Source organism: Somniosus microcephalus, chromosome 2 (assembly GCF_052327205.1).
Source record: "Somniosus microcephalus isolate GS21.2 chromosome 2, FLI_Smic_1.0, whole genome shotgun sequence".
NCBI lineage: Eukaryota > Metazoa > Chordata > Chondrichthyes > Squaliformes > Somniosidae > Somniosus > Somniosus microcephalus.
Window position 1 is genome coordinate 300829468 of NC_140988.1, and position 13059 is coordinate 300842526.

Sequence of the window (13059 nt, forward strand, 5' to 3'; positions counted from 1 at the left end):
CATGCACACATCACTCACCTGAACACCGACATCTCGACCCCTCCAAGTCCTTCAACCCGACGGCCTGCCTCCTCTAACTTGGCGTGGTTTGGAGCCGTCAGGAATCCCACACTTCAACCTTAAAAATAGGGATTAGGCTAAAATCTGCCTGTTAACAGGCAGTTAACTGGCACTAATCCCCTTCCCACCTCGGGGAGGCAGGTCCCAGTGCGGGGCGGGTACCTGCCTCCTTTGAAACTGGCATGGAGGCGGGTTGGGGGCGGGATGGTGTCGGGACCCCCGATTTCAGGATTTTAACCCCCCCCCCCCACGCCTCCAATCCCGCCTCCACGGCCCAATCCTGCCCAAAGTATTCAAAAATAAAGATTTCAATGTTTGGCAACAGATCAACAGAAACTTTACATGAACATCAGTGAAAACACCCAAGTGCCTACCCTTGTGTGTCGTTAGTTGGTATAATTGGACAAGGATGAGGGTGAGTGTGTGGGGTGACTAGTGAGATGGGGAAGTGATAATGTAGATAGAGAGGGATGGGTGGTGGTGCAAGGTAAGTTGGTGTGAGTAAGGATGTGCAGGAGTAGGGTAGGGAAGGCAGAGTGGCACAGCTTTGCAGTAACGTTTCGTGATCTACTGAGATCATTGTGCCATTGCAGCCTGGTCCTCCTGACGACATCCCTGCTTGTGCTCTCCTGTGCAATGTGCAACCAGGCTGCGTTGGTCTCCTGGGGAGGTCTTTTCCGCTCATTGGAAGTGAAGAGAACCTCCCTGCGTACAGTGACACTCTCTATAAGCATATGGAGGGAGTCATGGGAGAGCCTGGGTGCAGCCGTGCACCTCTGTGCCGTGCTTGTCAGTGATTGCAACACTTCAATGCTGCAGAACACTGACAGCAGAACTGTCAAAATGAATGTGACCATGGTCCCGTTAAGGAAAGCAGCTGATCACGCGTCATCAAATGACGTCATCAGGCCTGCTTCCTTTTAATTGGCTTTGAACCTCACAGGGCTTAACAAGGTCAATCAACGGAAGATTCTTCTCACAGAGCGGGATGGAGCCGGGAACGGGGTTGCACCCCGCCACCTACCTCGGCTGTACTGAGCTTGCCTCGGTAGGCGAAATCGTGGCCGAAAACTCTGTTGGCACTCTGTGTTAGCTAAACACAAACTAACAAACCTGTGTTTTCACGCCCAGCCTGATGTCTCAGTGTGAGTCAGAACATTCTCTCATACCTAAATCTGTGTGTGGATAAATGCCTTTCCTGATTTAATTATCCTACGATGGATATTCCATGTTGACTGAAAACAAAGGATAGCAAAAAAAGCTTCTCAATGATAATTAGTTAACTAACTTCAAGGTCTTTTTCAATGTCTCTAAGCTACAGAAACTCATGGATAAACTGTTTTATGGCTGTCCAGTCTCTCTTTGGGTAGCTAATTAACACTTCAAATTACCATGACCACCACCCGTTATTTCACGTCTGCTTGTTAATGTTAAGTCAAAAAATGCTGTAATCCCTTGCGTGTTAACCCCTTATAAGCTGGCAGGAACATTGGGGGTTATCCGGCAGTTTTCTCCCCAAGAAACTTCAGCAACCCACTGTTAACTACAAATAGTGCATCAATAGCATTTTCTAGGCTGTTATATTTATCCAGCAGCAGGTGGTAATGGTCACTCAGAGCAGAGTACCTGTTTTCTTCAAGCAGCACCATTTCGGTGGAGTGCTTTGACAGCAGTATAAATGTATCAGGGCTGGAAAATTCCAATCTCAAGCCAAGGGCCGGTATTTTCCAATTTCACTGAACTGAAAAACAAAGTGAGTGGCCAGCTTGTGCGTCTGTATCTGTGAAGGTCTATGGCTTGTCGCCATGCACCAACTCCACATCTACACTGAAAAAATATACTTTTCTATTGAAGCCAAAAAAAATGGAATTGCACGGCAGGTCAGCTAGTGTTTCAAACAGCAAGATAGGGTGTTCTAGGTGAGAACCATCAACAAAGTTTGGAGCAGTTCCGACAAAGAGCCCTAAGCAAAAAAAATTAACCTTCTTCTCTTTCAAAGGGAAATACATTTACAGCATTTTCTGTTTTAACTGCAGGTTTCCAACATTTGTATAAACATTTTTAACTTGTACTAGACATTTTGGGCTGGATTTTCTCAGCCCCGAGGAGGCAGGTACGGAGGCGGGACTGCCGGGAAAATTGCAGAATTTGGGGGCGGGTGGCAAACCCGCCCCCAACCCGCCTCCGTACCCTCTTGCCAGGAGGCGGGAAGCTGTCCGGCCCCGGGTCCCGTCTCCTCGAGGTGGGAAAGGGATTAAAGCCTATTAACTGCCTGTTAGCAGGTAGTTAACAAGCAGAAAATAGGATTATCTCCATTTATTGTTCCGAAGTGCGGGCTTCCCGACCTCGGGGAACCCCGCCAGGGTGTAGGAGCCAAGTAGGAGGTCTGCCGGGGTCAGAGGGGTCTGAAAGTGCCAAATAGAGATGAGTGATGGGTGCAAGTGTGGAGTGGTAAGTATGTGAGGTGAGTGTAAAGTGTCAGAAAATGTTCACTTACCTTTGTTTCTGCCTACAGCCTTCAGCCGCTGTGGAGCCAGAGTCCCGACATTTCCACTGTAGAGATCACAGACTGGCTATTGGATCCTCCGATCCAACAGTCATCTGATTTCTACAAAGTAGAAAGGTTTGATGAGTCCTGAACACAAGGCCTCATCAAACTACACAGAATGTCAGTGTTTGACAGCTTCATAGAGCTGTCAAACAATGACATTTCTTCTTTCAAAACTTCTTGACAGATGACACGTCATACTTTGACGTGCTCTGTCATTGACTTCCACCTAATTGGCTTGTTGAGCCCGCTTAACAAGGTCAATCAGGGGGAAGATCCCGCTGGTTGGTCAGAGGCTGATGGAGGCGGGACTGAAACCAGGCAAGCAGCAGTCCCACCTCCAACGTGTCTCCATTGAGAAAATCCAACCCTTTGTTCCTTGTTAAGCAATTTCCCTCGGTTAAAATTCAACGCTCCGAGTTTAACTCTGGGCATGAGTGCAGCGAGCAGAGGTCCAGGGCGGGTGGGAAGACTCCATGACACACTGCATGAGGCCCCAGAGTGATTTTAACCCCAGGGCCTTATTTCCGTGTTCGATGTCAGACTCCCGCCTGAACACGGTGGGAATCATTCCCTGGCCGGTAGACAAGAGCATAACATGTTATATTTGGAACATGTTGCTTCTGCAACATTTTAAGGTCCTTTCAGAGACAATGTCATTCCTAAAGAACTCTAACCAGGAATAGGATGGGAGTGTCTTAAAGAAAAAATTGTCATTTTCTGTTGGGAATTGTCTATTTGTCTAGCCATTAAACAAGGGATTATTTTTCCCCTACCCCAAAGTTTTTCCCCTTCTTGAAAAAATCTTTTTTGGAGGGAGATATCTACTGTATTACAGCTGAATTACAGCAGTATTACATTTCACAGACAGAAAACAAACTTCTATAGTCTGTATTTCTCTGGCTGATGCGGTGCTACTGGTTGTAATCAACAGGAACTTTTCAGCAAGGGAAGGTTTGACTAATGCGGTGGTATCAAGCCACTGGATGGTTGCCCAGCAATCTGGTTGCCCACATACTGTTCGGAAATAGCTCATTGTCGGCCCCAGTACAACACTGTTAACCTTTTACAATCCCAACACATGAAGGGCTGGTTTTCCTCTCAGTTCAGCACAAGTCAACAACAGTTGCATAAAACTATTTACAGAATCTCGCAAAGGAACTTTCTTATTATTTAAGCTTGTTGTTCTGCACTCTAGGCCACGCAAAGCTCCTGATTGTTTCTCAGATGCTCCAAATATCCTGTCCTGCGTACTTTTTCACCTCCCTGTACTCTGTTTTGACCCTTGCACTCTCTGTTTTGAAATCAAGACCTTCACAACATTTTTTACTCCTTCTTTAAGAACCTCAAACGTGTATTATTCCTTACTACCCTCAGTATTCCCACACTCCTCTGCAATCTACAGGCTTTTAAACTGCAACCTCTGCATCATCTAACCACTTCTTGATTGGCCTCATATTCTCTCGTATTCTTTTCAATCTTGGTGATGTTGTGCACTATGGGCTTGGCTCTTCACAAAATTCACTGGCACAGCACATTCTCACAATGGTTATTGTGGTAAAAATAAGCCAATAAACCCAAAGTAAAGAGGGTTTTTTGTGCAATAATGACCTTTTGCTCACACCCTGCTGTTAGTAACAGGAATAAACATTTCTGCCCTGTTTTTATTTCCATTATATACTACAGGATATATATAAGAATTTTTACAAATGCCCTTTACAATACTGAATGGAGGCTTGAAAAATGTTTTGATAAAAGCTGCCAAAATCCACATTGCACACTTTGTACCACATCCAGAAACTATGATTGTTAAAATGATTATTGTTGGTTCTGACAATTCAAAGCTGTGAGATTTGTATTTTTCTCTCCTTCCTTGTTACGGGACAAGGCAAAACTTATTCTCTCCTCTCTTAAAGGTTGGTCAAACATTCCATAATTGTCAAGTTTTGTTTGATAACGCTCCTGTGAAGTGCCTTGGGACACTTTACTGCTTTAAGGGTGCTATATAAATACAAGTTGTTGTTGTTGTTGACCTCTGCCCCCTCATTCAAATGCCAATTCCTAATTTTTGGGAGGCAGTTTAACCCCCACGCATTCCCACCCATGATGGGCGGGAGACTGTCGGGGGGAGGTTAAAAATTCCGTAACCCGACCGCAACCCAGGGAAGTGGACGTGAGTCTAGATTTGGATCAGCCATGATCCTATTGAATGGCGGAGCAGGCCCGAGGGGCCGTATGGCCTACTCCTACTTCTTATGTTCTTATGTAACCCACCGCATAAGCACCTGCTGCCATTTTTATGATGGAGTTCTGCGTGGCGTGTCTGTGTCCCGCTCGCGAGAGGTTGGGCACCTTATTATAATATTTAAATCAGGGTCCCATAGTGCAGTTGGGAGCCTGATTTAAATTTAATACTGGCCGGCTGACTTTCCCAGGGCTCAGGAAATCTAGTAGCTAAAAGGAGGCGGGAGCAGCCTGTCAATCTACCGGCTGCCAGGCGGGAAACAGAGTAAAAACATGACCGCTAGGTCTAGACTCTCCAGCCAGTGGAAACAGCCTCTCAGCATCTGCCTTGTCCAGCCCTCTCAGAATTTTATACGTTTCAATGAGATCACCTCTCATTCTTCTAAATTCTAGAGAATATAGGCCCATTTATACTCAATCTCTACTCATAGGACAGCCCTCTCATCCCAGGAATCAATCTAGTGAACCTTTGTTGCATCCCCTCTAAGGCAAGTATATCCTTCCTTAGGTAAGGAGACCAGAACTGTGCACAGTACTCCAGGTATGGTCTCACCAAAGCCCTATATAATTCCAGCAAGACTTCCTTACCCTTATACTCCAAACCCCTTGCAATAAAGGCTAACATACCATTTGCCTTCCTAATTGCTTGCTGTACCTGCATGTTAACTTTCTGTAATTCGTATACAAGGACCCCCAAGTCCCTTTGAATACCAACATTTACTAGTCTCTCATCTTTTATAAAATATTCTGCTTTTCTATTCTTCCTACCAAAGTGGATAATTTCACATTTCCCCACATTATACTCCATCTGCCACCTTTTTGCACACTCACTTAGTCAGTCTATATCCCTTTGCACCCTCTTTGTGTCCTCCTCACAGCTTAATTTCCCACCTAGCTTTGTATAGCCGGCAAACTTGGCTACATTACACTCAGTCCCCTCATTTACGTCATTGATATAGATTGTAAATACCTGAGGCCCCAACACTGATCCTTATGGCACTCCACTAGTTGCACCCTGCCATCCCAAAATTGACCTGTTTATTCCTACTCTCTGTTTCTGTCCATCAGCCAATCCACAATCCATACTACTGTAATATACTTTCCTGGTCTGCAATTCTCAACCATACACTAGGCAGTGCAATTACTCATTAGGCCACTGGGGAATTATAAAACTATGGGGGAGAAATTCGGCATGTTAGCGCCTCCCGTTAGCGCCTGGGGGGGGGGGGCGCTAAAAAAGTGCTAATGGGCTTGCGGCGGGGCGCGGCAAATCCATCGCCGCACATGAGATTCACCCGGGATTTAGCGCTGGCACTAACATTTAGCGCCTAGGCCTTTAGTGGCTCCCAGATCGTGACATCAATTACTTTGGAACGCCCCGTTAATGGACCAGACGCAAAACTGACATTCGCCGCTGTCTTAGCGCCTGGCCTGAACAACGGCAGGAAGAGGAGGCATGATGCATTTGGATGGCCGCTGTCGGAGTGGTATTTAAAGGGATCAACATCCAGTTTCATTTTAGTCGCCAATCAAAACTGCCTTCTCAGTTTGACATAGCAAGACAGCTGTTTTCAGTGAGTTACTTTCAGGACCTTTTTTTTAATTCGTTCATGGGATGTGGGTGTTGCTGGCAAGGAAAGCATTTATTGCCCATCCTTAGTTGCCCTTGAGAAGGTGGTGGTGAGCCGCCTTCTTGAATCGCTGCAGTCCGTGTGGTAAAGGTACTTCCACAGTGCTGTTAGGGAGGGAGTTCCAGGATTTTGACCTAGTGGAACCTCCCAGTCTGCAGCAGGAGACATATCTAACATCTTGCAGTTCGCCGTCCATCGCTGCATTCGGGAGGTCACAGAGGCTCTCTGCAGAAGGAGAAGGGACTACATTTCCTTCCCCATCACTAGAGAGAAGCAGGACGAGCATGTATGTGGCTTTGCCAGGACAGCAGGCTTCCCCATGGTGCAGGGCACCATTGACTGCACCCATATCGCTCTGCGTGCACCCCGTAACAATCCTGAGGTCTTCCGTAACCACAAAGGCTACCACTCACTTAATGTCCAGTTGCTGTGTGACCACAGACAGCTAATCCTCACCACCAATGCCCGCTATCCTGGCAGCAGCCACGATGCCTTCATCCTGCGCCAGACCAGTATGCCAGTACTCTTCCAGCCATCACATCAAGCTCGTGGCTGGCTGGTTGGAGACAAGGGCTATCCACTCTCCACCTGGCTCATGAGTCCCCTCCGCAACCCCAACACTCCTGCCCAGCACTCATATAATGAGAGCCATGCTGCCACCAGGAACATCATCGAGCAGACCATTGGGGTGCTCAAGCAATGGAGCCCTCCAGTACTCAGCTGAACGGGTGTCCCTTTTCGTCATGGTGTGCTGCATGCTGCACAACTTGGCCATCATGAGAGCCCAGCCATTGCCACCAGGCATAGCGGGACCACCTCAGGAGGAGGAAGAGGGAGAGGAGGAGGACAAGGAGGAGGAGGAGCATCAGGAGGAGGAGTAACAGGAGGAGGAACAGCAGCAAGGGAGGAGGCAGCCACTCAATCGGCCTTCTGGAAGGGCAGTCCGTGACTACCTCATTGGGCTGTGGTTCCAAGAAATTCTACCCCACATCCCGGTTGCTCACCACATCCCCATCATTCAATCCATTTCGCATGCCATATCACAGCGCAAAGCTGAAATGAGGGAGCGCAAATTCTGCAAAAATCCATTAATAAATTTATCAACATTCAGTAACACATATATACTACAATATTAACTAATCATCCTTGTGCAAACCCTTACTTCCCCTCTTTACAATGCCTTTTCCTAATCTACTGCTCCTACGTGGCCTGTACCCAGTGGCTGCAGCAGGGCTGGTGGAAGGCTGCTGAGTGTCGGTGCCAGAGATTACAAATGGCCTTGCAGGACACCCTCGACCAGCTCTGAACCTGGAAGGCCTGGCTGTACACTGCAGCACCTTAGGCTGGGCGGTGGCAGTCTGGCCTGGCTGGATGACAGGCAGTGACAAGGGCAATGGCGAAGTGGCAGTGGTGGGAGCAGGACTGCTGTCATCCTGAGACAGGACAGCAGGTTCCTGCTCGACTGACACACTACCACTCCCCCGGGGCAGCACCTCAGCATCTGGAGCAATCTGCTGGAGCACAGATTGCTGGGCTGCAGCGACACCGTGAGATACCCGGTGGACTGTGGTGGACCCAGCGATGATGCCACGCAAGCTCTAACAGCTGCCATCAAGCTGAGACTGCATGAGAGCAGTCTGAGACTCGATGGCAGCAACCATTGACTGCATTACAGCACTAAGACACTGCGTGGCTTTTGCCTGTCCTACAATGTATGCTGCCACATCGCCCATGACACATGGCATGAGGCCTGGGTCCCCATGGTCTCTCGGGGTCCACCATCCTTCGCAGACTGCCAAGGATGGGCTCCATGGTGTGCACAGAGCTCTGTGCAATATTGGAGGCAGACTCATCCACGCTCCTTACCATTTCCGACAGGCTCTTGGGCACCCTTGCCATTGCAACTATCATCTCGGTGTGAATGCCCATCACCCTTCTTGTGAACGCCTCCCCATAGAGGTCCTCATCTGAGTCCTATGCAGCAGAACTTGCGCGCAATCTCGCCCTCCGGGGAGCTGGCTCCCGAGCTACCCTTTCCCGCTGGTCTTGCTGCAGCCCGCTCATCCCCGGTGCCTCACCCAGTGCAGACCCCTCTTCTAAACTTGCCTCTAAAGATCGCGTAGTCCCAGTATGTGAGGTGGTGCCTGCGGCTGAGACGTGCAGTGACGCGGTGCTTGCTTCCTCCTCCTCTTCTCTGGCCTCACTCTCACTGGGAGGCTCAGTTACAGGCTGGTCAGCTGGTTGCTGATTACCTGAATGCATAAAGGCACAAGACTCGCATTAAGGTGAGGGCAGGGGAGCAGGAAGGGAGCAAGGAATGCAGACAGTATAATGAGCTGGAAAGTGGGAAAGGCTTGTGGTATGAGGGGGAAGTGGGATGAGAGAAGGAGAGGGGATGAACATACCATTGTTGTCCCCAAGGGGGTCAATGTCACCGGTGGCCATGGCGCCCACTGATCTGCAGCACTCGATTCTCCAGTGCAGTCAGTGGTTGGGTGTTGGCTTGTACCCCGCCTGCTCCCTCCTGTTGTGAGCCACCTTGGCCTGCAAGAGAAAGGAAAATGTGTGAGAGAATGTGCAGCTATGTGTTTGGGAGATGTGCCTGCCATAGTTGAATAGCTGTGATTGTAGGCAAGGCGTGAAATGTGGATGTGAGTTTGAGTAGGTGGAGATGCTTGGTGGGTGAGTGGTGGGTGTGGTGGTTTGTGCAGTGTGTACAGACTTGAGGTTCAGATGCTGGTATATAGGACTTGTTGAAGCATGTACTCACCCTGACCACCCGAGTGAGGTCGTTGAAGTTTTTACGGCACTGTGTGAGGATCCCGAGGACCACACTGCTGGCCAAGACATCCTGGGCCACTTCCCTCCACGTTTCCCTGAAGACCTGGGGCAATGGCCTCATGCCAGTGGCCAAGAACGGCACTGCCCTCCTTCTTTCGACTACCGTGACCAAAGCAGTGAGCTCTCTCCCTGGGACTGGGATCAGCCATGAGGATAAGAGGTGTAGCTGTTGAGTTGCTTGGAGGTTGCCTTCAGAGCCAGCAATGTTGAGAATGAGGTTGTGCTGAATGATTGAACCTCCCCTTTAAGAACTGGAAGGAGCCAGTGTGAATGATGAGTCTCGATTGGACTGCACCTGAAATTGGTTATCGCTCTGCGGGTAGCGCCCCGCTCTCTGTGTGTAGCGCCCTAAGTTAGGTGATTAGCGCTTGATTTAGCGTTCCAGTTCTTTTTTGGAGCACTAACAATCAATTTAGCAGAAGGTCAGAAGGATTAGCGCCTAATTCTACAAATTCTTAAAATTTAGCGCCCCAATTTATCTTTATCTTTAGTGTGTAGATTTTCATTTCATTTTCTTCTTTTATCTTTAGGTTTCTTCCTAAGCCATATTTCATTTCCTTGGTGAGAGAGTAGAATGGCAAAGCTTCTACCAGTGCTTCTCTGGAACCAAATGTTTGGAGAGGCACAAGAGTAATTTGAGATGCATCAGCTTCTGATTTTCCCTCCCTCATTCACACCGTTAATAAACTAGTCTGCGAGCCAGCTCTCCAACTTGGGCATCAATCTCCAGATGTCAGTGAGAAGAACTTTCTGGTATCAACTAACTGAATTTTTTCTTCATTTGATGCCCGGGTCATTGTTAGACCGTTTCAGATAAGAGACAACCACAAATTGTGGGATTGGAGTCAGGCATAGGGGTGGCAGGTTCCCTTCCTTGAAGCACATTAGTTAGAACAAACAGTTGTTTTTTTTTTCAACAATATGGCAGCTTTCATAATCATTTTCCTGGTGCTGGCCCACAAATCGGATTTTTTAAATTCAATTTCACAACTTGCATGGTAAAATTTGAGCTCACAGTCTACTGGTTGCTAGTACAGTAACATAAACACTATATCAGCACAATTATTGTTCCACCTTGTGGCACAATACATCAGTGTGCTATCTCTGCGCCACAATCTTAGCATGATAGTGCCTTCAGGTCCTTGATAAAATCTGTATTATCTCTGTACTGACATACGTGCTGATATTGTACTGCAAGTGTTTTTTTAACCCCTTCAGCATTGGTGCCAAGTTTAGTATGTCACATACTATACAGGCAGAAGGTACAAATACTTATTAATGCATCACAAACATTACCACAATGGAATTCCATAGAAATACATTGGTATCACTGAGGTGCCAAAGTGATGGCATAATACAAAAATAGTTTAAGAACTGGCTAAAAAAAGGTAGTGCTTTTTTTAATTTATTCACAGGCGTGTGGACGTTGCCAGCAAGACCAGCATTTATTGCCCACCCCTAATTGCCCTCAAGAAGGTAGTGGTGAGCCATCTTCTTGAATATAACTGAGTGGTTTGCTCGGCCAATTCAGAGGACAGTTAAGTATCAACCACTTCCAGGCCAGGCCAGGTAAGAACAGCAGTTTTTCTTCCCTAAAAGGACATTAGTGAACCAGATGGGTTTTTACAACAATCTGATAATTTCATGGTCACCTTTACTGACACTAGCTTTTTATTCCAAATTTATTTAATTAATTATTTGAATTTAAATTCCCTAGCTGCTGTGGTGGGATTTGAACTCACGTACTACCAAATCACTAGTCCAGGCCTCTAGATTACTGGTCCAGTAACATAACTACTCTGCTACCATACACAGTGCTTGCATTCCACAGGGCCAGAGATTCTCAGAAGGGGAGTGTTTCTTTAACAACATTGGCCCAAAAATCCATTGTCATTCCGGCAAAACCTCAACAGGAGACCGACAGAATAGTCGGGAATTAGGCCGTGGCCTGGCACCCAATTTCTGGGATGGCTCTATGTTTCCCTTAGAGGGCCATCAATGTAAGGGGGTGGGGGGGTGCAGGGCTGCGGGGTGTGGACTACCTTCTTTGGGACCCAGCATGTGGTCAACACAAATAAGATCAGGCATACCAGCTGACCAAAGGGTGGATGTGGGGCCTACCTAGCATCATGGCCTGGGCATCTGAAGATTAAAATATTTTTTGAATAATGATTTTATGGCAGCCCCCTTAGAAAGGGACCAGCTGCAAGATGTTTCTGGGGTGGGGTGGGCAGGACAATGAAGGGGGTCAGCAACAGAGGTCTGGGGTAGGTACATCTCAGCACTTGTAGCAAGATAACCTGCCCAAAGATTTTCACAGCTGGTGTCACTTATTTGGGAGCGGGGTTAGGGGCGGGAATGGTTTTTTAAACTTCCTCTAACATGTGATATCGCTATTCTCAGGCACTCTACCATAATTCCACCAGAAACACATTGAAGTCAGTTGTGAACACCATCAGCCATTCAGACAGATAAAATAGTTTTTTTTTAATCTCTATGGTTGTAATAGATACAAACACCTTTAATAAAATCCTGCCTCCGTCGATTTGCTAATTAAACCAAGCTGAGCCTCGATACTCGTTTATTTTTGTATTTTTTTTCTGCACAGAGCTTCTTGGTGATTTCAATCACTGGTTCGATTTACTGTAGAAACCGCTAATGAGCATCTCATCATTTTCAACAGGTATTCTCAGCAGACATTTCTGGCTTGTCACTGGGCAATTTCTATTAGCATCAAATCAGCTGCAGTCAAGCTTAACTACAGCAGTGTTGAATCATTCCGCGTGGTGCTGTGGGACCTGCTGTTATCATCATGGGCTTAGCACAGTGGGAATGGAACCCCACAGATTTCAATGAGGCTCACAGATGCTCCAAAATAGAATGAGTTGGGTCAGCATTCTACGTGTGATTCTCCACAAAGCACAATTCATTATGCGACTGTGCTGTCAGGGGAGGGTAGGGTGTATCAGGCAGGTGCCAAAGGCCTGGTCAACAAGGGAGTGAAAAAACCAGACGGTATGGAATAATTGCTTACTTGGTAAATGCACTGCCCAGTTTACCACTCAACCATACAGCTCTTGGGTTTTATCTCTGGTCTGTGCTGAGTTAGATGATCTTTGCTGGGACAGTATTGCAATTTGGCTACAATTTGGCTCAGCACGTGCAAGCTAGGAAGAAGAAAAAGCAACCAAGGTTCCCACTCCTGGTTGCAATCCAGTTACTCCTGCATTGTTAGATGAGGATTGGGTTCAGCTGTGACACTTTCTGCAAATGCAAGCAGGCAAAATGGGCAAACAGGGCCCGGACTCCCGACCCTTGTTTCCACCACTTCCCAGTGTCACCAACTGAACCAAATGCTGCAAATGAAGGGAGAAGGCCTAGCAACGGCCTCCTCGCCAATTCATCCCAATTGTTGAATGCCTAAGTCTCAGTGGATAACTTTGCCCATTCTTCAGGTCACTGTGGCCCCTTTAAAGTTTCTTATGGTCTTTTCTGGTGCTATGGCGATAATCCTGCTGCAGCATCACTTGGATCTTACTGGGCACACTGAGGGGCTCACATTTGCTGGCAGAAATCCCACCAGGAAACCAGCATGAATATATAATGACCCCTGACCCAGGAAACTCGGCCAGGTTCAGGGCAGTGGGTGGAAATTCTACGCTGACCCTGTAGGGGTGGGATAAGGAAAATTCAGTCTTTAGTGTCTTATAAGGTTGTCTTTGGTAGTATCACAAA

General features: G+C 47.4%; 1 protein-coding gene across 5 annotated transcripts in view; it reads right to left on the reverse strand.

Annotated features, from left to right (window-relative positions):
• The window catches only part of pdzd2 (PDZ domain containing 2), a 569380-nt gene that overhangs the window by 384233 nt on the left and 172088 nt on the right, over positions 1 to 13059 (reverse strand). The window lies entirely within an intron of this gene.